The following is a 26,479-nucleotide window of genomic DNA, read 5'->3' on the forward strand; positions in this document are numbered from 1 at the left end:
AGATTGTGGAAAATGAACTTTAATAAAGAGCTGGCATGAAAAAGTAAGAATGACTGAAATAGTAGAGCCTAACTCATTTGGTTCCTACATTCCAGCACTGAATAAATGTTTATTAATGAGAATCTAATAAAGTATTAAAATTACTCTTAACATCCTTGGTGCACTTTGGCTGATAACATGATTATTTTGGGAAATCCCTGTATCTGTCTGCCATAATTTTCTTCCATTCTGGATCAGTATCTTAAATGCTCTCTGAGTCTAATTCTGTATAACAGTCATCTGATAACCTGGTGCCTTTACTTAAATATGACTTCTTTTATAAGAACATAAGAACATAAGAAATAGGAGCAGGAGTAGGCCATGCGGCCTAGCGAGCCTGCCCCGCCATTCAATAAGATCATGGCTGACCTATCTGTAAACTCAGCTCCACCTACCTGCCTTTTCCCCATAAACCTCAATTCCTCTACTATGTAAAAATCTATCCAACTATATCTTAAATATATTTAGTGAAGAAGCCTCAACTGCTTCCCTGGGCAGAGAATTCCACAGATTCACCACTCTCTGAGAAAGTTTCTCCTCATCTCCGACCTAAATCTTCTCCCCTGAATCTTGAGGCAATGCCCCCTAGTTCTAGTCTCACCTACCAATGGAAACTACCTTCCTACTTCTATCTTAACTATCCCTTTCAATCCCATTATTTCAAGATTTTTCTGGTAATCAGTAATTTGTAATAGTTTAAACTAACAATCATATAGAATTTCATAACTGCTTGCAAGCAATCTTTTTTAAAGATTAAACATCTTTAGAAAAGATTGGCTTTATTTGTCACATGTACAAAATATAGTGAAATGCATCCTTCGCTTCAAATTAAGTCAGCAATGATTGTGCTGGGGGCAGCTCACAAGTGAGGAAGGCCTCAAAATCCTCGGCTTTGCCTGCTGTTGGTGACCAAGATTGAGGTCGAATCGTTCGGACAGAGATGGCGCTCAGTACTCGGTGTCAGAGAGCTGATCACATTTCTGGACTTTGGACAAAAATCAGAAATCAGCTATAAAATAATCAATTCTCAAATATTTATTATGAACATGTGAATAAAAAGAATAATCTCTGTCGTTAGGATGTAAATTTCTCCAGATATCTATCAAACCATAATCAGTTAAAAAGGAATTAATAAGGTTGCTGAACGACTCGGAAACTGCTGATTGTTTGAACTTTTGTCAATCAAAGGACTTAAGCAACAATTGAAGTCACCTCCCATCAGCAACATATATTCTTTTATGTCTGGTAATAAACCAAATACATTTTTTAAAAAAGAAGGATCATCTACATTAGGTCCATATAGATTAACCAGGACAATTTTTCTATTACAAATCGTTCCTTTAATAATTAACAATCTACCATTATTATCTGAAACAATGTCTTCTTGAATAAATAAAATATTAGATTTAATAAAAATATATACTCCCTTTGTTTTATTTTGACAAGTAGCATGATATTGAAAGCCCTTCCATGTTTTAAAAAATCTATTTTGATCACCCGTTCTGATATGCGTTTCTTGAGCAAAAATTATATTGGGCTGGAATCGATTAATAACTTTAAATGTCTTCCTTCGCTTAATAGGGTGATTCCAGCCACGTACATTCCAACTAATAACGTTTACCTGTTTAAATACCATTAGATATTATTCTGAACACAATACACGCATACCATCGCGGGCTAATCAAAGATGACAGTGATGAACATAACCAAATAGAAAATGCGCATGCTCCGGAACTCCACAATGGGAAAAAATACAAAAAGTGTGTGTGAAAAAAAAAATCCCACAATAAACCCCAAAATACAAAAATACCCCCAAACATCCCAGCAACCCCAAGGAAGAAAATCCGGCAAAAGAAAGAAAAAGCCGGAACACATCCCCAAGAAAAGAGACATAAGAACGGGGTTCCGCGTGCCGCTCAGTTTAAATAATGATTAAAATTTTTTCTCCCAATTCCCCTTCCCCCTTACAAAGAAAATACGTAACCTTAAGATAAAAAAAAGCCCAGCAAAGAAAAAAATGTTTATACTTAATCAATGAAAATAAGCTAAAGGAATGCAACGACCGTCCAAAGACGCCAAAACAATACTGTTAACCCAAACAGCTTAATCTCTAAAGAGAGAAAAGCAGCGCCATTATTCTTTAACTTACTACCTTATTTAACAAAAGAATTAAAGTTAATTATTTATTACTAAACACTCCAAAAAATAAGGAAAAAATCTATATAAACTGCAAGCAACCTATCACTTATTTAATAAAGAAAAAGAAAAGTAGAAACAGATAATCAAACCAGTTCACAATCTATCTGCTGTATTAATTCTCACCGTGTACTAAACAGCCTTCAAAAAAAAAGTCATTCTTTAATCAAACGAAGAAGCCCACCTCTTCTTTAAGTAATCCATCGATCAAAAGATATCTTCAGCATACCGAGATCTTCAAAACCTGTTTTCTTTTGGAGAATTATTCAGAGACTCGAATATCTTTCATACATCAGACGATTCCACAACAGAATTGACAAAATCCAATGCCGCTTGGGGATCCAAGAAGACACGAGGAGTAGAGTCTTTAGGAAATAGCTTTAGTTTCGCTGGATATCTCAGGGATGGAAACAGAGTTTTTTCGTAAGCAATCTTCATGACCGGTATGAATTTAATCCGTTGTTGCATAACTTCCCATGGATAATCTTCGTAAGAACGGATCTCAGAACTGTTAAATTTAAAAACTTTCTGTTTTCTTGCACATTTTATAATTTGGTCTTTAACTTTAAAGCGAAGAAAGTTGACTAAAATTGGTCGAGCTTTACCTGACGCAGTGAAAATTCTGTGAGCTCTTTCAATATCGGGAGGCTGAGATAGAATATCCGGAAACAGAGATTGAAACAGATTGGCAAAATAATCCAATAGATCTCCAGATTCTGAGCCTTCCAGAAGACCTAAAATACGAATGTTGTTCCTTCGAGACTTTGCCTCTAAATCGACAATTTTGCGTTGAGCCTGTTCCAATCGGGTTGAAATATCCGCAATCTGACATTTCGATTCTTTAAGCTCAGTATTCAGGGAAAGAATATTTTCCTCAATAGTCTGTAAACTCTGTCGGAACGACTTCAACTCAGAAGTGTTATTATCCATTTTGTTATCGAGATCCATCAACATACATTCCAAACACTCAGCCCAGACAGGCATGTCTTCTGATTTTTCTTTGGAAGTTTTTCCCTTTCCATTGCTGGGTTCAAAAGGCTGTTTTCCACTTCTTAAAGGATACGACATAATGACCACTATTTCCCTCTGAGATCCAGAAAATAAAAGTTGAATAATTCAAGGATTAGACTGGGGAAAAGGAGGAATTAAAGGCAGCCACAGAATTTATATGTTACTCCATTGAGCTGCAGGCGGAACTCGGAGAGCTGATCAGAGCTTGAAGTTTTCGGATGACTCAGAGTCAGACCGTGGTTGGGTATGGCAGGGAGAGTTTTTCTTCCTTCTCCCGTCTGCGTGAGATGTGGGACATTTGAGAGACTTTGAACATTTTACTGTGCTCATGGACTTCTTCATCAAGTTATGGTATTGTTGCACTGTTGTAACTATATGTTATAATTATGTGGTTTTGTTAATTTTTTCAGTCTTGGTCTGTCCTGTGTTTTGTGATATCACACCGGAGGAATATTGTATCATTTCTTAATGCATGCATTACTAAATGACAATAAAAGAGGACTGCGTGTCTTCATAATCTAATCTAAGTGGTGTCATGCTTCCAGCACAAGCATAACATGCTCAAAACTCCCTAAACTTGTCCCATAGGTCTTTGGAATTTGGGGGAAAGTTAGATTACCTGGAGGAAACCCAAGTAGTCCCAGGGAGAATATCCAAATGCCTTACAGACAGTAGCCTGATCTCAAAGCTGGCATGGTAAAGTATTGTGCTAACTGCTACACTACTATGCTGCCCCATAATAATAACGGGGGTGGTAAGCTAAGAAATTCCTACTTTGCTAATAGCTGTTTTAATATACTGAAGTCCCATTGATTTTGGACAGAGTGAATGAGGAAATTTAAAAAACAGATCATTTTTGATGATCCAGACAGCCTTAATTACGTACATTCTAAGAGAGAACATGTCTTAGAGTAATAGAGATACTAAACCAAAAACAACATCTTAACTTGAGGCCCAAGAGAAGAAAATTTGAGTAGACACATGCATGATCCATAATTTCCAAAGTGAGCAGTCTAATTTTAGAATGTTTCTCAGATCACCAAAGCTGGTAATTTCTACAGATTAATATTTCCAATCCTTAACCCATTTCAAGATATGAAGTTTAGATACAGAACATTAATTGTCTTTCTACTGTAGTTAACTTTTGGAATCTGACCAGCAATAGATTTCCAAATCAGGATAGGGTGTGACTCGGAGATCTCCTGCAGTTGATGGTGTTCCTGTGTGCACCCCCTTGTGGAAGAGTTTGTAGGTTTAGGAGGGGGTGTCGGAGTAGACGAGGTGAGTATCTAGAGTGAAGATCACAGATAATGTACATTTCAGGGTCTCCTTGCCGGTGATAGAGAGAATGAATAATGAAGGTGGTGAAAGGGGTGTTAATGAAGTGGGTTCACTCACAGAATATTTGTTAGTATTAGTGAGTGCGTGTCACCGACAATGACGACTTCCACCACTTTGTTGGTGATTCAGTAGGCCAAAAGGGTGATTGGACATCCTGATGTTTGCAAGCAGGGCAGACTTAGACAGTCTCTATTCTTGTAGACTGCTGTAACTGTACTGGAACAGCCAAACCCATAGCGCAGCTCTTCAATGCAACTAGCATATTAACTGGTCCCATACCCTCCGCCATCTCCAGTGGTTTCTGCCATATCTTTAAAATTGATTGACTGAACTGAACTAGGACTGACTGAGGGTGGGGATCCCAAGAGGGTCTCTTTTTGGCAATTCTGCTTCAGCTTAGTCTCCACAAATCGTGTGCTGTGCCAACCCCTGCCTTTGTTCAGGGTGTCAGTATGTGTGGAGCCTCTTCCTTCTCATATCTGTTCAATGGCTGACCATTGCTTACAGCAGAGGTGGTAAGACTTCAGAACTCAGCTACCCTACAATTCTGGACAGGCGCTTTGACCTTTCCCTTAATGACGTAGACACAACAAACAAGAACCAGCAAACACATGCATGGTAACAAGAATTTAGGAAGGATTCAAATTCAAAGTCAAAGTCAAGCTCATTGTGAATCTAATTGTAGAGCAGCATTTTAGTCCCTGATGCAGGTGAAATTCATTCTTTTGTCTGCAAATTCTGCAAATGTAGCAAAGCTACAAAATTGAGATGAGTGGTAAAGTTGTAGATGGCGCATTAGATAGGTACGGTGATGTCAATCATTGTGAATGCTTATCTGAAGCATTGGCAGATGAAACTGGGTTATGTTTGTATACTTAAGAAATGTTATCCGTCATTTGCATACTAATTAGTGCTTACTATGCAGTGAGAGGTTAAACAATACATTGCATGCTGAAACTGTGCACATATGTTTTCACTACGAGAGTGATATATTGCCGCATGGCTGTGGCACTCTCATAAATATGCACAGGTTCCCTACACAGCTCCGACATACACATAAGTTTAAAAAGAAATGTATTGCTGTCCAATCTCAAATAAGAGAAAATCTGCAGAAGCAGGAAACCCAAGCAACACACACAAAATGCTGTTCCTCAGCAGACCAGGCAGCACCTATGGAAAAGGGTATAGCTGATGTTTCAGGCCTGAATCCTGAAGAGGGATCTCGGCCCGAAACGTTCACTATACTGTTTTCCACAGATGCTTCCTGGCCTGCTGAGTTCCTCCAGCATTTTGTGTGTGTTGCTTTTATTACAGTCCAAGAGTTTTCAAAAAAATCAAAATACTTAACACTATTATCTCACTTTGTCATCACTGTTGCTCAGCTGGGCCATGTTCAATGCTTCAATGTGAAACCAAAGATTTCACAGTCATGGGGGGGGCGGGGAAGGAAGCTCCAGACTTGCTTTGTGGTTGGCAACTGCCTTGTTGTTAGGGATTTCTGGCTTGTTCCATACTTCCCTTACCGCCCATAACACCACTGGCATTTGGAGCAGCAATGAAGGTACCCATCTCTAGCTGTGATCAGTTCTTCCTTTATCGTATCAGCAGATTCCTCTCGGTTTACTGTCAATCATGCAAGTCCTGAACAGATACTCAGGAATACCATCGCACACAGATGTAGAAGGATTCTTCATTGCAGTTTCCTTTTGTTTTACCAGTCAGGGTTGTTAGCCCTGAGCTGAGCCCCCAGACCTGGGGAACCAGTGGACCAATCTTAGTCTGCCCTCTGCCCTTTGACCTGTTTGGTATGGGTGACCCGAACAAGAGCCGAAGCATAAAGCCAACATAGCTGTCTGGGTCACGGAGCAGCACAAGCCTCCAAACCCAATGACAAGGTTGTGGTCCTCTCGGAGGGATTTGTCCCCGAGAAGGGACCTAAAACAAGGGTGAGGCCCTGGATTTGCAGAACCAATTGGTCAACGATTCAAGATTCAAGATTCAAGATTTAAAATTCGTCTGTTTATCATGCGTAATTGGAAACATACAGTGAAATGCATCATTTGCATTAGTGACGAACACACCCGAGGGCACACCGGGGACAGTCTGAAAATGCAGCCACACATTTCGGCACCAACATAGTATGTCCTTAATGTCAACAGAAGAACGCAGAACACACGTCTATAATGTCAGCAGAACAACACAGGACACACATCCATAATGTCAGTAGAACACAGAACACACGTCCATAATGTCAGCAGAACACAGGACACACGTCCATAATGTCAGCAGAACAACACAGGACACACATCTATAATGTCAGTAGAACACAGAACACACGTCTATAATGTCAGCAGAACAACATGGGACACACGTCCATAATGTCAGCAGTATGTAGAACACACGTCCGCAATGTCAGCAGAACAACACAGGACACAACAAAACTACAACAACAAAAGAAGCCCCATTTTTCCCTCCCACCCATGCACAAACACAATCCTTTAACCCCAGGACAGGCCATCTTCCACTCTCCAGTCTCCAGAGGACTTGGACTTGAGCATGCAGATCTTAGGCTCTGTCATCCCTAGTGGACTCGCAGAGATTCATACAATCTAAAGGATATAGCTCAATCAGATTTCTGCAACAAAAATGTTTCCTGACTGTTAGGTTGTTTCTTGAGCATAGAGACTAGTTTATATATAATCCACTGACAATTTTTAGGACCCTGGCCAGGTTGTACTCTTTCGTGCTGGAAGTCCTCCAAGTCCAAGATCCTTTTTATAATCCTTCCCAAATCCTGTTGGAAAGTCTCCAGTTTTTCCTAATGAGAATGAGCAGATTTGTTGTATGGTGTTTTATAAATATTCATGTGAATATTATCATAAACCTGACTGAAGATTAGCAGGGGGTGGGGCAAGTTCAAGGACTGAGAACCTCACTTGCCTCCTTATTCTAAATTTTGAAGTCGTGCTTACAGAACCCAGAGGCGAAGAACTCTATGACGTCTGGATAGTTTAGCATAAAACAAGGAACTAGTCTCAATACAAGGGGAAAGGCTCATATAATAAGACTGCAGATTAAACAAATATAGACTGGATTCAAGAATCAGACCTGGTACATAATATTGTAAGTAGTATTCTCTGTAAAGAATCAGTACTGCTGTTTTGACCCCTATCATTCAAAAACAAACTCACTCCAGAGATTCGAAATTACATTTGAACACTTAGAATGCTTGTTTCATAGTTCTCTGTTCTATTTTTAGACACACGTACAGCATAATGTTTTTTGTGTTATTTATTTAATTGGGTTCTCCTTATCTAGTTTTAGGACTTACATGAAGATCTGATCGCATTTTAGGTCATATTTATGCAGAAACAGAGAGAATTCTACAGGGTTCACAAACGTTCTAGCATCACTGTACAATAAATAAAAATGATTGTGTCAGTATTAGAGGAAGAAGAATTACAATTGAACCGTTACAGATCAGAAAAATCTAGGTTGACACTCCGGTACTGGGAGGTGGGGGTGTGGGATATGCTCTGTGCAACAACACAAATGCTGGAGGAACTCAACAAGTCAGGCAGCGTCTATGGAGGGGATTAAACAGTTGACGTTTTGAGCTGAGAGATGATTGTATATTCCCCTCTATAGATGTTACCTGTCTTGCTGAGTTCCTCTAGCAGTTTTGTGTGTGTTGCACAAGATTTACATCATCTGCAGAATCCTGAGCCCAGTGCAATATCTATCCGCAATCAGCATCATTTTGAAATGGATGCTGTGATCCCTAGCACAGGAGATGGCTGTATTTCTGTGCAGCACCTGCCATTCACAGGAGCTTTCTGTGTGCTTGTGCAAGATCTGCCATTCACCAACACTACTGTAGTAACTACAAAAAGGCTTTAATGGTGAGAAGATGCTGATGTTTAGGGTTGTCCTGAAGTTGGGGAAAGTGCTTCAGAAGTGCACTTTTTCCTTTATCTTTCAATGTTTAAACACTAGTATGTCAGTTAGTTCTTTCTGTACTGAGATATCCAAATACCTATGTTGTTGGTATCACAAATAACTGTACTTCGTGATAGGAATTTGAATCAATGAACAAATTCCATCTTCCAGAACGTTCCATATCTAAGCACCAAATGATTGTGTCACTTACCAGGTTTAAAAATGTATTGCAGATGAACCAATTCAAAAATACATGGTGGCCAGGATCACCAATGCTGTAGCTTTTGTTAATGGGATTTAAGGTGAGAAGTATACAGAATACTGATAGAGGGTCTTTCAGGAATCACTAAATTCTGGCATTGTTCTGGAAGAATGGAAAATTGCAAATGTCACTCCACTCTTCAAGAAAGGAGAGAAGCAGAAGGAAGGAAACTATAAGCCAGTTAGTCTGACCTCAGTGATTGGGAAGATGTTGGAGTCAATTATTAAGGATGATAAAATAAGCCGTAGTCAGCATGGTTTCCTCAAGGGAAAATCTTGCATGACAAATCTGTCTTTGAAGAAACAACAAGCAGCATGGACAAAAGAGAATCGGGTGATATTGTGTACTTGGATTTTCAGAAAGCCTTTGACAAGGTGCCACACATGAGCTATGTGCCCATGGTATTACAGGAAAGATTCTAGCATGGATAAAGCAATGGCTGATTGGCAGGAGGCAAAGAGTGGGAATAAAGGGAGCTTTGTCTGGCTGGCTGCCGGTAACTAGTGGTGTTCCACAGGGGTCTGTGTTAGGACTGATTCTTTTTACGTTATATATCAATGATATGAATGATGGAATTGATGCCTTTTTTGCAAATTTTACAGACAATATGAAGATAGGTGGAGGGGCAGGTAGTTTTGAGGAAATAGGGAGGCTACAGAAGGATTTAGACAAATTATGAGAATGAGCAAAGAAGCAACAGATGAAATAGACTGTTAGGAAGAGTATGGTCATGTACTTTGATAGAAGAAATGAAAATCCTCTAAATGGAGAGACAATAAAAAAATGTGAGGCACAAAGGGATTTGGGAGAGTGTGCGCAGAATTCTCTGAGGGCTAATTTGCAGGTTGAGCTTATGATGAGGAAGGCAAATGCAATGTTAGCTTTCACTTCAAGAGGACTCCAATATAAAAGCAAGAATGTATGTTGCATCTTCAGAAAGATGAGACCTTTTTTGGAGTATTGTGTGGAGTTTTGGGCCCCTCATCTTAGAAAGGATGTGCTGAGACTGGAGAGGGTTCAAAGGAGGTTCATGAAAATGATTCCAGAATTGACTGGCTTGTCATATAAAGAGCGTTTGATGGCTCTGAGCCTGTATTCACTGGAATTCAGAAGAATGACGGGTGACCTAATTGAAGCCTATTGAAGGCTGAAAGGCCTTGATAGGGTTGATGTGGAGAGGATGTTTCCTATGGTGGGAGAGTTTAAGACCAGAGGTAACAGCCTCAGAATAGAGGGGTGTCCTTTTTTAATGGAGATGAGGAGGAATTTCTTTAGCCAGAGAGTGGTGAAACTGTGGAATTTGTTGCCACAGGCAGCTATGGAGGCCAAGTCTGTAAGTGTATTTACGGCAGAGGTTGATAGGCTCTTGATTGGTCAGGGCATGAAGGGATAGGGGGAAGGCAGGAGACAAGAGTGGGATTGAGAGGAAAAATGTATCAGCCAGGATGAAATCGTGGAGCAGACTCGATGAGCCAAAGAGTCTAATTCTGCTGCCAAATCTTATGGTCTAATAGTCATGGAAAAGCAGTAGTTCTGAAAGACTGTATTATGTATTCATGTATATTTGGACCCTTACGTGATGCTGTCAAGCTTCCCTGTGTGTTATGTTCTGAACATAATGTGAGTGGGAATTCTGGGTAAATGTCTTATAAGCAAAACAAACAGCTGCACGTTCCTCCCATCTCTGTCCCTTGTGTGTGTTATTCACAGCCACCTGGCTTCCCAGTACCACAAACATAACAGATTGTATTTTCATTCATGTTCAGAAGAAACTTCAATAAAATGTCACTAACAAAATGTAAGTCGCGTTTCTGTTGTTTCCCTCTATCTGCATGTTTTCAATCGCATGTTTAGATTTGGATACCTGTATGTAGTATTCTATGTAGACACAGCATGTTGTCTACATAATAATTATGGCCTGGAGGGAAAGACGTGGAACTACAGAGTTAAGGAAAGCCTTGGCTTATTGGCAGGTTTGAATTTTCCCTTTCCTGGGAGAAACAGAACAACTGAGGTGGTAAGGCTATGGTGGAAAGTTTGTCCTGTGTCAGACACGCTAAACTTGTTGCATAGACGCATACACATTCTGCACCCAACTTCTAAAAATTGGATCCATTGGAAGGAGAAAAACTGAATCTCAAAAGAGACTACAATGTGTATTTATTTACAGTGGATTCTGGTTAATTGGGACACATCGGGACAAGTACATTTTGGCCTAATTAAGCAGCTGCCTCAATTAGCCTACTTCATGGAAATAGAGAGATATTAAAAAGTTGACCTGGATAACAAATTATGTCTTTAAGTGAAATACAGAATACTATTACTGCAGTACTATATATCTGTGTATTAGTTCTTATACTTATCGATGGAGGAATTAATCTGCACTATGTGTTTTGACTGTAAATGAACAAAATCAGCGCAAGCACCTAGTGTAGATAATGAACTCCCTCCATATAATGCTTTCGATGATTGCATCTTCTGAATCTTAACTTTCATAATAACATTCAAAATACTTGTTGATACCTCCAAATTCTGCATACTTGTTGAAGCAGTAAAATCATTTCATTTTCACTCCTGGCTGTTTCTGGCATGAATGCTTGAAACACAGTGAGCTAAACAGTTCTGAATTGTCTTGCTGCTTATTTCTCGACAAATGTCAGTGACAAAGATCGCTGCTTTTTGAACACTAACACATGCAACTGATGTTTTTTAAAACCTGTTTGCTCAAGCACAGTGTTGTGTCTCACAGCTGTGCAAGTTCATGTGACTGAACTAGTTAGAAACAGTTCGATAACAGTCCGCTGCCCCAATTAATCAGTATAGTGTCTCAAATAAATGGCAGGAGGCCTGGCTATTTTCTCTGTTTGTTTTTGGTCTTTAAGCAGCTGTCCCAATTAACTGATGGCCCAATTAACTGGAATCCACTCTGTACATTGCATGTGACCAAGGAGAAATCTTTACAAAGGAATTTCCCAGTTGTGTTCAGGTAGTTGAAAAAGGCTCAAAGCTGAACATCGGCTGTGGTTCACCCCTACTAATCCCAAGGAAAAGGCAAATAACAGGGTTAGTGCTATCAACAAAATATCCTTTATTAAAGACGATAACTCTAAACCAACAGCCGCATCTGCTAAAATAATATAGCTTAAGTCTTATCACACACCTGATCTTCAAAGTCCATTTATGCTCGTAAGCAAAAAAAGCCAAGACTTACATGCATAAATTCACACCTGCTTAGTATTTCTGTAAATATATGTTTCAATAAAATACTTCTGCTAATTAAAAGTTTGGATTTTTTTCTTCCTCTGAAGGTACTACAGATGGAAGTGCTTCCCTGCAAACATTATGGTTAAAGTTTTGTCCTCATGGTGAACCTTAACCCAAAGGCAAGACAGCACCTTTCGTTCTGCTATGATTGTCTAATATGCTAGAGTCTCTAAGTGAGCATTAAATTACAGATTTTTTTTTGCTATGAATCTGTTCAAATCTTTCCGTAGATTGAAAAGACTCAGTGGTTATGAGTTGTAGCTAACGCTACGGTTAGGTGCACAGTCCAGTGACAGAAGCAGCAATCAATATGTCGCTGACATGCAGAGCAGACTCGATGGGCAAAGCAGCCCAATTCTGATCCGATATCTTATGATTTTATGGTATCAGACACTCATATTCTTATAGCACTGGGATTTTTGAGTCTTGTTCTGGTTGCAGATGTCAAGTTTAATTGTGAATCCTTAACTTGAGTCTTGGAGGTGCATGAGATTTGGGGAGTCAAGAAGTAAACCAGTCCACATCGAAAACCTAGCCAGTACATTGCTATTGTAGCCACACCACTGAAACGATGATATGGGCAGTGGTAGTCCAATGATATTGAGATGATAAATCTGGAGCTGGTGGTACAATGAAAGCTATAGGAGAGGGACTGGAGTTTGTTAATATGAAATTGAGAAACAACAATTAACTATCATTTATGAGGAATAATTTTTACCTACCGCTATCTGCTGGCACAGACGCTTGAAGTTGTGAAGGTAGGTGAACACCATCGAAATGTCACTAAAAAATTTCACTCCTGACCTTATGAAGGGAGGAAGGTTGAACTGTTGACTCTTCTATTAGTAGAGTGGTACATTTAGTAAAGCTCCAGCAATCCCAGTTGAAATCTGATCCAATGTGCTGTCCATGTGGAATTTTTCTATTTTCCCTGACTACATGGATTTTCCCCCGTTCCATCAGTTCTCTCCCACATAGAATGTATAGAACACAACTCCCAAAGATGTAAACTACCCTCCTGTAGATGGTTGGCCGGAGAATCAAGGTGGAATTAGTGGGCATGTGAGGGAGAATAGATTCCAGAGAAATGGACTGTGGAGTCATTGAGGCCGAAGAACTTCCTTCTATGTCATGGGAAACATGAGAATTCCCTACAGAGGTCTTGTCTCCATGGATACACGTGTGATAAGGAAAGGCTCACCAAAGAAATTCCTGCAACGGGCAGAGGGGAGGTCATGCACATTGGCCTGTACGCTCTAGAATTTTGAAGGAGGAGTGGCTGGAGTGTCGCATGGAGGCACTGGCGATATCCAATAAATTTGGAATATTAAGGTAATTGAGAGAATTGAAAGTAATGCTGAGGAAAAGATTAAATGATGGTGAAGGCATGAGGAACTAAAGGAGCTGCTCCTGCTGCTGTTTCTAAGGCTATGAATGCATCCTCAAGAACAATATCCATTTATTGTGTGTCAGATGTGACAAAGCCACTGAAGGGATTCTATTTTAGCTTCAGATGAGTTTAGTAGGGTTAGTAGGGTTCCATGCTACCATATTCAGTCAAAACAAACTAGTCATTACTAAACAAAGGAAAGTGGAGAAGTGCAGACATCCATAACATAACTGTTACTGTTCTTCGAGCACTAGAATTGGCGTTATAGTGACTTTAATTGGAAAATGATTTCTCCTTATCAAGCTGCTGCATGAAAGTTTGATGGTAAGAGGACAAGATTTGGTAAATGCTGGTTCTTAGATAGGAACAACTCTCATTAGGAGTGTGACACAATAGAGGGAAAGGTTCTTCACGAGGACACAACCAGAAGGCTGGATATCTGCTGTGGAGAAGCTGTGAACATGGGGCAAGTGCAGAAAAGATGCAAGAATTTGAAGCTGAAGCGAGTCTGTGAGGAATTCTAACAGAAGGATGCAGTTTAAAAGGTTCTGCTTTGAAGATATAAAAGATATAAAAAGAAATGGAAGACGTCCATTCCCTTCCAAACCCAAATCTAACACCTAATGTGAGCAGGCCAATGTTAGGAATATGAGCAGTGTGGTTCAGTCTGAGAGTGGGGCTTATACCAGGGCCCAAGTCACACTGGCTGAGGATATTGCTTGAGAACTCCCCAACAGGGATGGAACTGTGGCTTATCCAAGGCTAATATTCTCACAGGGTCAGTAAGCAAGTCAAGCGAAGGCAGAGCACTGTCATCAGCAAATATTGAAGACTGCAGGAGGTGTAGTGAGCAGCAGCATGTTAAAGAAGGCGATGAGGACACTAAACTTAACAGAGATACCACCTCTGCCTGAAACTGCGGATTTGTGGTCACAGCTCAGCCCACCACGTAAAGCAGCAAACATAATCAAAGACTCTATCCATCCCGGATATTCTCCCTTCTCCCAATCAGGCAGAAAATACAAAAGCCTGAAAGCACATACTACTAGGCCCAATGACAGCTTCTATCTGGCTGTTATAAGACTATGATGAAATGGACTCCTGTCTGCAGAGGGTGCTACACTATATTCTGCCTTCCCCTTGCTCTACCTTGATGTACTGATGTGATGAAATGATCCGTATGGATAGCATGCAGATCAGCATTTTTCTCTGTATCTTGGTACATGTGACAATAATGAACATATTTACCAATTTAAAGGTAGGAAGTGAAAAGGTGTTCTGGATGGGATTTAATGATGGTCATCTAAGCAACAACAGTGTCACTCAGCTTGATAATGGAGGCAAGCCTCTGGAGGTGGAAAGTGAAAGTCGACCATGTCAAAGGAACAAGATGGAAAAGTACACTGGGAAAACATGGGTTAACTTGCAGGAAATGCAAAGATGGAATTGTAGGCTAGGAACATGAATATTTGAACAGCCAGGGATTTTGAAAATGGGGCGGTGGTTCATGAGAGCACAGGAGTCAGATTGTTTTGGACTGTTTAAAAGAAATGTCATCAAGGTTATATAGTTCAGAGGGACGTTGATGATTAGCAGTTTAACAGTAATAGTGTCACAGTAGACAGAGTTGGGTCCAATTATATAAATTACTTGAAGTAAAAATCAGAGAGGAGAAATTCAGAGGGTCAAGCAGTAATTCTGGAGAGAAGAAAGAAATGTTGATGTCTCTGTCAGGGCGCTGGAGCAGGGACCCAATCACAGACCCAGTACTCTGCACACAGTGATATTTATTGAGTATCCGATCCAGAGGTGCAAACAAAGTCGGTGTCAAAGTTCAGGCAGAGATCAAAACATCCAGAGAAATCCAAAAATCAGAATCAGGAAAATTCACTGGCACAATCTGGCAACAGACAGGTGAAAACACCGGACTGAAATACACTGAGCAATAAACAGAGAGTCAGATGACAGGTGGAGCACAATGAGACACAGGTGGCAGCAACACAGGTAATAATGAGAAACAGTGAGGGCGGAGTACTCAGTAATACAGGGGCCGGAGTAGAGCAGGAGCGGGGACAGGAGCACATGGGGCATGAAAACAATCAAGAGCACATGGCAATACAAAACCACAGACTGACAGCTAGAGGGAAAACACACAAAGAGACAGTTCAACTGAAGGTACTGACAGTAACCCCCCACCCTATCTATGGATGCCTCCTGGTGTCACAGTAGGTGGAGCTGGTGCTGGCGATGAAAGTGCCTGATGAGAGAGTGGTCCAGGATGTTACAGGCAGGGAGCCAGCGCCTCTCCTCAGGACCGTAACCCTCCCAGTTCACAAGGTACTGGAGGCCATGGCCCCCAGGATGAACGTCCAGCAGTCAACGCACCATGAAGGCCTCTGACCCATCGATGAGCCTTGGGGGGTGGGGGGGGGAGGTTTGGGAACAGGACACGGGGGTGGCTCATGAAAGGCTTGACACGGGGCACATGGAAGGTGGGATGAATGTGGCGGAGAGTGGAGAGGAGCTTGAGATGGATGGCAGCAGGGCTGATGACTTTAGCAATGGGAAAGGGGCCAATGAAGTGAGTGGTGAGCTTGTGGAAATCCACATTGAGGGGCAAGTCTCAGGTTGAAAGCCACACACACTGTCCCTGGTGGTATTGTGGGGCCTTGGAGCAATGGCGGTCAGCTTGATGCTTGATCCTAGCAGAGGCACGAAGAAGGGCAGAGCGAGTGCGCCTCCACATTCACTGACAATGGCGGATGAATGCCTCGGCAGATGGAATGCCAACCTCCTCCTCCTGGGCAGGAAACAGTGGAGGATGGTAGCCAAGGCAGCACTTGAAAGGGGGCAGACCAATGGATGAGGACGGATGAGAGTTTATGGTGTGCTTGGCCCAGGGTAGCTGCTGACTCCACGCGGAGGGTTTTTGGGAGACCAGACACCACAATACTGTCTCTAGCTGTTGGTTGGCCTGCTCGGTCTGGCCATTGGTCTGTGGGTGGAATCCTGAAGACAGACTCAGAGGCACACAGAACATTCCAGAATGCCCACCAGAAGCTGGATGTGAGTTGAGAGTCCCTGTCTGACACAACATCTACAGGTAAACTGTAATTTGAAAACAGGCGGTATTAGTAGCTTGGCTGTTTCTTTGGTAGAGGGGAGGTTAGGTAAAGGAATGAAGTGTACAGACTTTGGAGAAGCAATCAACTACTGTGAGAATGGTGGTGTTACCATCTGATGGGGGAAGACTGGTGAGAAAGTCCAGGGCAATGTGGGACCAGGGTCTCTTGCGGATAGACAGGGGTTGTAACAGACCAGCGGGTGATCGGTTAGAATTCTTGCCTTGAGCACAGACCAAGCAGGCTGAGACAAAGTTGCGGATGTCATCTCCCATGGAGGGCCACCAGAACTGCCGACTGATGAAGGCCTGAGTACGCTTGGATCCAGGGTGACAGGATAACCGAGAAGGATGACCCCACTGCAATACCTGTGAGTGGACAGAGCTGGGAACATAAACACGGTTAGTGGGGCATTGACTAGGGGCTGCCTCGCTCTGAGCAACTTGCACCCTGGCTTCAATGTCACGTTGCGCTGCACCCACGAGACAGTGAGCAGGGAGGATGACATCGGGGACCTCAGGGGTCTCAGAGGAGGGAAATCTTCGGGAGAGGGCATTAGGTTTTCCATTCTTGGAACCAGGGCGGAAGGACAGAGAAACAGGGACCACAAGCTTGGCAGGACGGATATATTCCAGATCCTCCTGATCAGTCCAGACTAAAAATGGCACCTTGGCTCCTCCAGCCAACGCCTCCACTCCTCCAGGGCTAGCTTCACAGCCAGCGGCTCCCAGTTTCTGACATCATAATTCTGCTCTGTGGGAGTGAGGTGGAGAGAGAAGGCAGCACAGGGGTGTACCTTCTCATCCTTGGCCGAGCGCTGAGAGAGAACAGCTCCTACACCAATGTCAGATGCATCCACCTCCACAATGAACTGCCGGTCAGTGTCGGGTTGAATCAGGATGGTGGCAGAGGTGAAACGTTCCTTCAGGTCAGAGAATACTTTATCAGCGGCAGGGGACCAGGAGAATCTGACAGCAGATGAGATAAGAGCAGTGAGAGGTGCAGCCAGTGAACTGTACTTTCTGATGAAGCGGCGATAGAAGTTAGCAAAGCCCAAGAAGTGTTGCAACTCCCGACCAGTCGAAGGTTGGGGCCATTCGACCACCAACTTAACCTTCTATTGGTCCATGTGAATGGAACTGCCTGAAATTACATACCCCAGGAAGGAGACGGTATTGCAATGAATCTCACATTTCTCAGCCTTCACAAAGAGCTGGTTCTCCAGAAGGCGCTGGAGAACTCCGCGGACGTGCCCCGTGTGTTCAGCAAGGGACTTAGAAAAAAAATCAAAATGTCGTTGAGATACACAAAAACAAATTGGTTCAGCATGTCCCTGAGAATGTCATTTACCAGGGCTTGGAAGACGGTGGGGGCATTAGTGAGACCAAATGGCATGACCAGATACAGTACTCGTAAAGGCCTGAGGTGGCGTTGAAGGCTGTCTTCCACTCGTCCCCTTCGCGGATGCAGACAAGATGGTAGGAATTATGGAGATCAAGCTTGGTGGAAACGGAGGCTCCTTGTAGTAGTTCAAATGCCAAGGTCATGAGCAGAAGAGGGTAACGGTTCTCAACAGTGACTTCATTCAGGCCCCAGTAATCAATGCATGGACGTAAGGAGCCATCCTTCTTTTCAACAGGAAAATGGCCGGATAATGCCTGCAGCCAGATACTCTTGAATATACTTTTTCATGGCTTCTGCTTCAGGTACAGACAGGGAGTACAGGCGGCCCCTTGGGGGAGATATACCAGGCAAGAGGTCAATGGTACAATCATATGGATGATGAGGCACCAGGGAAGCGGCCCAGGACTTGCTGAACACAGCCATGTATTCAGGAGGGATGGCACGAAGGTCTGGAAATTCCTCGGGAGGATCTGGGCTTGGAGACAAGGGGATCTGAGCATGGCGGAGGCAGTGAGAGTGACAGAATGGGCTCCAGCCTACAACCTTGCAACTGAGCCAGTTGTTGTGGGGGTTGTGTTTAACTAACCGCGGATTGGCCCAGGACAATGGGAACTTGAGGAGAGTCAATAACATAAAGGGTTAACACTTCATGATGGTTGCTGGATAAACTGAGACTCACTGGGGCCATGACATGGGTGATGTTAGCCAGTCTCTGACTGTTCAAGGCATTGGCCATCAATGGTGACTGGAGAGCAGACCTGGGTAATCCCCACTGGGCTGCCAAGCCAGAATCGATAAAACACACCTCCGCACCAGAATCGATAAAACACACCTCCGCACCAGAATCGACCAAGATGGAAACTGCTCGCTGTTGGATGCCCCATTCCAGAGAAGCAGGTATGAGATTGAGTGGTGTCGAGGAGGGCCGGGCAGGGGTCACACTCACCAGTACTCCTCGTCCTACTGGTGAGTGCTGGCTTTTACTGGGCAGGTGGCGATGAAGTGGTCTGGTTAGCCACAGTACAGACAGGAACGGGTGCTGATTCTCCTTTGTCTTTCAGTCGGCATCAGGCAGGTACATTCAACCTTCATAGCCTCGGGCTCTGGAACGGGAGTTGTAGATGGGGGCAAACGACAGGGCAATGTAGACTGATGAGGAGCTTAGAGCTCACCCAGTGCACCCCAGGGACCCTCTGGAACCCCTCCCTCTGTGGCGCTGCTGAAGGCGACAATCAATACGGATGGCCAAATCCACCAGGGCTTCAAAGATAGCAGGAAGGTCCTGTGTGACCAGCTCATCTTTGATGTCTTCGGAGAGGCCGTTCAGGAAGGTGTCGTACTGTGCCTCTGAGTTCCAGCCACTGGAGGTGGCTAGGGTCTGGAACTCTATGGCATAATCTGACACAGATCTGCACCCCTGGTGCATGCGCAGCATTTCAAAGGCAGCTTCTCTCCCATGTTTGGAGCGATCAAACACTCTTCTCATCTCCTCAGAAACTAACTGAAAACTGATGCCGAAAGATGGCCTGCCTCCCAGACGACTATTCCCAATTCTCTCGCCTGACTGGATAGTTGGGTGATGATGTAGGCTACCTTGATTCAATCAGTCAGAGATGTTGTTGGTTGTAATTCAAAAATGAGGGTGTACTGGGGAAGAAAAGAGCAGTAGATACCGGGCTCACCTGAGTACTTTACTGGAGAAGACAGACAGGGCCCTTGGACAGGAGGAGCATGCAAGGACATGGAGGGCAGGGCGGAAGATGCAGTCACAGAGTGTTGATGGGCGCTCTAGGACAACTGGAGTGACTGAGTCTGGGCCACGAGATTGGCTACCTTGCCAGGAGGTGACTCCGCTGCCCTGAACGCAGACTCCAGCTGGCTCTGCTATCTCTCCAGCATCACTCCCTGTTGTTCCAGGACAATTCTCAGACAACCAAGGTCTGCTGGATCCACCCTGGCTAGATTGTATTGTCAGGGCATTGCAGCAGGGACCAAAACACAGGCGAAGTACTCTGCACACAGTGATATTTATTGAGTAACAAATCCAGAGGTGCAAACAAAGTCAGCATCAAAGTTCAGGCAGAGATCAAAACATCCAGAGAAATCCAAAAACCAGAATCAGGAGAACTCATTGGCACAATCTGGCAACAAACAGGTGAAAACACAGGACCAAAATACACTGAGCAATAAACAGAGAGGCAGATGATAGGTGGAGCACAATGAGACAGGTGGCAGCGAAACAGGTAATAATGAGAAACAGGTGAGAGACGGAGTACTCAGTAATACAGGGGCTGGAGCACATGGGGCATGAAAACAAACAAAAGCACATGGCAATACAAAAACACAGAATGACGGCTGGGGGAAAACACACAAAAGACAGAGTTCAACTGGAGGTACTGACAGTCTCAGACTGAGAGTCTGCAACAGGACCCAAAACAGTGACAATTCTTTTCACCTCTTCTACAGATGTTGAATTCCTCCAGCAGATTTTTTAAAATTCTGTATTCAAGCATCTTCAGTGCCTTGTGTCTCCACAAAATATTTGGAATGGTACTGTCTAAAAGTTTTCCAGATGTTCATTTAGTTAACAGCTTTAGCAACAAAATATGCAATCTAAATTTATATATAGCTTTAAAATAATCTTTTCACCCTTCTTCCTCCATTCCTCTCTATCACTTAATGAAATGACCCCCCACTCAAAATCGTGTTTCGTCAAATGGTGTACAAATCTCAACTGTGACAATTAATTGGATGGCTTTGTGAATCTACAGGAGTGACGCTTCAAACTTGGACAGCTTTAATTGAATGATTTTCTGATGGCATTTTTTGCTAATTGTGTTCATGCAATAATACTAGAATAACAGATGTTCAGTTAATCAGAACTAAATCAGAGGTCAGCCAGGGATCAGAAGTCAAGGAAACTTGCAGAAATTTCTTGTTAGTGCAAATTCCTAGAGTTAGCAACTGTTCAACAGATAATCTCATAGAAAGCCTCCAGGAACTTCTAACTACAGGGTGCTGCAAAATGAGCTGTCAGGCACCGTTCTGCTTTGTGTAAAAGCTAATTTATACTGAAAGTCACCTTTGAGTCAAAGCTACCAAGCAGACCTTTACCAGCTCATGTTGCCTGTCTCAGTGATCAGTAAAGAAATTCCTGTGCTTTGTTTATATTTGCACTTGGAGAAACTTTGGCAACTGAAATAATTCATACTAAGGTTTCCCAAGCATTAAACAAAAGTTCCAGTTGAAATGCTATGTTATCTATACAGTGATAATCCAAGAAGGCCAAAAATAACATCTTTATTCCCAATTTAATATCCTGGCTTTCAACTTCAAATTTTATGAGCTAAACTCTATGGAGGTCCTTTGCAAATACTAGCTCACTTAGCGATCCGCTTTTCTGCTCTTGCAGTACGTACACATGAATGAATTTGCAAGGTTGGAGAGCCTCCACACTGCAGCCTCCATGACTTTTGGAATGGTTTTATGAGCATTGCTCCAGGAAGTGAGATTCTCATTTACTTTTGCCAGAAAGTAGGTTTCTTTAACGCCACGCACTCAAAACAGCTCTCAGTCTGCTTTGCTTTATGTTCGGGCATATTCCGTAGTTATGGTATATAGCAAATACTAACTTTAACAGCAGCCAGTCTTCAGACCCAAATGTGGATTGTACATTGAATTTAAAATGCAGCTCTGAACAATAGTATTGCTGGAGCTGCAGACTGGAGTTGATTGCAAACCGGACAATGCTGATTAACATTCATATTGTGGGTCTGGAATGTGGGTGTGAAGAAGGAGGTGTTTGAAAACTTCTGTGTGTCTCTGTGATGTGGAAGGACATTGGAGCATCTGGAGGAAACCCATGTAGTCACAGGGGAAATGTACACAGACCATACCTGAGGTCAGCCTCTCAAAGTCCGACCCCACATCCCCGTCGTGAGAGGTAGAAATGGGTAAGGCCAGCCAACAGGGCTCTGGTGAAGCTGTATAGGACAAACCCCTGTACAGTGGATGCAATGGACTGCAGAAGCATTGATGAACTCCAACCATACCATCGACTTCAGAGGATGAAGGGGATGGAAGGTCACTGATGGCCTATGCTTCACCGGCGGAGAATCTCACCTGGTCCCTCAACACCGGCTCCATAGCAAAGAAAGCCCAGCAGCGTCTCTACTTTCTGCGAAGGCTGAGAAAAGTCCATCTCCCACCCGCCATCCTCACCACATTCTACAGAGGTTGTATTGAGAGCATCCTGAGCAGCTGCATCACTGCCTGGTTCGGAAATTGCACCATCTCAGATCACAAGACCCTGCAGCAGATAGTGAGGTCAGCTGAGAAGATCATCGGGGTCTCTCTTCCCGCCATTAAAGACATTTACACCACACGCTGCATCCGTAAAGCAAACGGCATTATGAAGGATTCCACGCACCCTTCATATAAACTCTTCTCCCTCCTGCCATCTGGAAAAATGCGCCGAAGCATTCAGACTCTCACGACCAGACTATGTAATAGCTTCTTCCCCCAAGCCATCAGACTCCTCAATACCCAGAGCCTGGACTGACACCAACCTACCGTACCCTCTACTGTGCCTATTGTCTTGTTTATTATTTATTGTAATGCCTGGACTGTTTTGTGCACTTTGTGCAGTCCTGGGTAGGTCTGTAGTCTAGTGTAGTTTTTGTGCTTTTTCTTACGTAGTCTAGTGTAGTTTTTGAATTGTTTCATGTAGCACCATGGTCCTGGAAAACGTTTTCTCATTTTTACTGTGTTCTGTACCAGCAGTTATGGTTTTACTGTGTTCTGTACCAGCACTTTTTATTATGACAATAAAAAGTGACTTGGCATGACTTGACTTGACTTGACTTGACTTGAGTTAGGAGCTAGGGGCTCAAGTAAGTAGGTAATACCCGAGGTCAGGATTGAACCCCAGTCTCTAGTGTTGTGAGACAGCAGTCCAAAGGGCTTGACTGCCTTTCCGTGCCCTCAGCTATTGACGGCCTCATTGAAAACCTGATACGTTTTCTCTAGAACTCCGTTCCATTGAGATCTCATCTGCACCTGGGTTATACTTACCCTGCAGGCAGAGTAAGGGAGAGGTTCCACCATGTTCAGATCCTATCCTCATACACAATTCTAAACTAAACAGTGTCAGTATCTGGGCTTGTGCCCTGCGTGAGTGGTGTATATATAATAGCTATGGGAGTAGTGGTTATGTTTAGGATGGTGAGGTTGTTAATGATTGGAACATTGCTATACCATGCTGGCAAGTTCAGTTCAAGACTGACTGTCAATAGTTGTGTCTTACCTGCTGCCTGAGTGAGTGAATCTCTCGTTGCGACAGTCAGAAGTTCCCACTTGCTTTGAAAGGCAGCAATCACACCAGAGCCCCAGAAGAGCTGGGTGAGCTGCCTCAATGACTTTCGTCCAGTAACACTCCCATCTATGGTGATGAAGTACTTTGAGAGTTTGGTTATGGCTGGAATCAACTCCTCTCTCAGCAAGGACATGGCCCCACAGCTATTTACCGATCACTGCAATAGGTCTACGGTGGCTGCAACCTCATAGGCTCCTCACATGGCCTTGGACCACCTGGATAATACTAATACTTAAGTCAGGATGCTGTTTATTGACTACAACTCAGCATTTAACACCATCTTTCCTACAGTTCTTATCAAAAAGCTCCAAAACCCAGGCCTCTGTACCTTCCTCTGCTACTGGATCCTCAGCTTCCTCACTGGAAGACCACAATCTATGTGGATCGAAAACAACATCTCCACCTTGCTGACAATCAGCCCTGGTGTACCTCAAGGATGCATGCTTAGCCCACTGCTCTACTCTCTCTACACCCATGACTATATGGCTCGGCACAGCTCAAATGCCATTTATAAATTTGCTGATGACACAACTACCCTCACTAATTTTTATAGATGCACTGTAGAAAGCATTCTTCTAGGGTGCATCACAACCTGGTATGGAAGTTGTCCTGTCCAAGACCGAAAGAAGCTGCAGAAGATCATGAACACAGCGTAGCACATCACACAAACCAATCTTCCGTCCGTGGACTCACCTTACACCGCACGCTGTCGGAGCAGTGCTGCCAGGATAGTCAAGGACACGACCCACCCAGCCAACACACTTTTCATCCCTCTTCCCTCCAGGAGAAGGCTCAGGAGTTTGAAGACTCGTATGGTCAGATTTGGGAACAGCTTCTTTCCAACTGTGATAAGACTGCTGAACGGCTCCTGACCCGGATCTGGGCTGTACCCTCCAAATATCCAGACCAGCCTCTCAGTTTTTTTGCACTACCTTACTTTTCACTTTTCTATTTTCTATTTATGATTTATAATTTAAAATTTTAATATTTACTTTTTTTTACTATTTTTAATATTTAATATTTGTAATCCAGGGAGTGTGAAGCACAGAATCAAATATCACTGTGATGATTGTACGTTCTAGTACCAATTGTTCGGCAACAGTAAAGTATAAAGTATAAAGTACTATTGACAGAATTTCAGATGGTGATGAGAGGGCGTACAGGAGCAAAATATATCAGCTAGTTGAGTGGTGTCACAGCAACAACCTGGCACTCAACGTCAGTACGACCAAAGAGCTGATTGTGGACTTCAGAAAGGGTAAAATGATAGAATGCACACCAATCCTCATAGAGAGATCAGAAGTGGAAAGAGTGAGCAATTTCAACTTCCTGGGTGTCAACATCTCTGGGCCCAACATATTGATGCAACTATAAAGAAGGCACGGCAGCAGTTATACTTCATTAGGAGTTTGAGGAGATATGGTATTTCACCAAAAACACTTGCCAATTTCTACAGATATACTGTGGAGAGCATTCTAACTGGCTGCATCATCGTCAGGTATAAGTTTGCGTGGGGGGGTGGTAGGGAAGGAGCTACTGCACAGGATCGAAAGGAGCTGCAGAAAGTTGTAAACATGGGCACCAGCCTCCGTACCATCCAGGACATCTTCAAGGAGCAGTGCCTCAAAGAGGCAGCATGCATCAGTATGGGCCTCCGTCACCCAGGACATGCCCTCTTCTCATTGCTGTCATTGGAAAGGAGGTATAGAGGCCTGAAGACACACACTTGGTGATTCAGGAACAGCTTCTTCCCCTCTGCCATCTGATTCCTAAATGGACATTGAACCCATGAACAGCACCGCACTTTTTTTGCACTGCTTATTGAACTTAACTATCTAATGCATATAAATGTAATTCACAGTTTTCCTCTTTCAATATTTTTATTAATATTATATAAATTGCATGAATACAAATACAAAATTCATAAGAATATAGTAAGTAATACGAATTACATTACATTTAATTCACAGTAATATGATCACAGTATCCCATATTCCAAATCAATCATGTAGAAGAAAAAGATTGAATTATGAAATGAAATAAAATAAAATAATTATATTTTATTTAAAGAAATCTACCCCCACTACCAAAATGAGCTGGTTGGTAACAAAAAAGAGAAGAAAAGGAAATAACTTACCATATAATATTGTAATAATAATGGCTCAGATCCATACTTTAATAACAGTTCAAAGATTATGAAAATAACTCAGAAAATTAGAACATTAGAAAATCATGTTTGGAATCAGAAATCGAACAACAAATCTTCTCTAGATCAAGGTACAACATAACATCAGATAGCTTTGAAACATGAGTGGGCGGGGCGGCCTCCTTCCACTTGAGCAAGATCACCCCCCCCGGCCATAAGAGACATAAAGGCCAATACCCGCAAATTAGATGGTTTCAGTTTTGTAACACTATCAACAATACCAAACATGGCAGTCAAGGGATTGGGCTTAAAAATAACATTGAAAAGTACAGAAAAAGTTTGAAATACATCTTTCCAAAATTTTTCAAGACTCGGACATGTCCAAAACATATGAATTAGTCTGGCCGCTCCATTAGTACATCTGTCACAGTAAGGGGAAATATCTGCGTTAAACGAGAGAGCTTGTCTTTAGACATATGATCTCTATGTACCACTTTGAATTGTAATAAAGAATGACGAGCACTTAATGATGAAGAATTAATCAATTTTAAAATAATCTTCCAGCTCTCTTCAGATATGAATATTTGTAAATCTTTTTCCTGGTCTCCTTTAATTTTATCTAAAGGGGCCTTTTTCAGTCCCAACAACAGACCGTGAACGTAAGATATTGAACCATTGTCAAAGGGTTTCAGATTAAAAATTGTATCTATTATATTCTTATCTGAACTTGTAGGAAATGTATGTAATTAAGATCTTAAAAAATCTCTAATCTGTAAGTATCGAAAAAAGTGGGTATTGGAAAGGTTAAATTTCATTGAAAGTTGCCCAAAGAAGAGAGATTCCCCCATCAAACAAATCCTGAAATCGTTTAATACCCAAACTATCCCATTCTTTAAAAGATAAGTCAATTATAGATGGTTTAAAAAGAACAATTAGAAACAATGGGCCTCGAGAGGGAGAATCTCAATAAACCAAAATGTTTTCTAAACTG

This window comes from Mobula hypostoma, chromosome 1 (assembly GCF_963921235.1).
Source record: "Mobula hypostoma chromosome 1, sMobHyp1.1, whole genome shotgun sequence".
In the NCBI taxonomy this organism is placed as follows: domain Eukaryota; kingdom Metazoa; phylum Chordata; class Chondrichthyes; order Myliobatiformes; family Myliobatidae; genus Mobula; species Mobula hypostoma.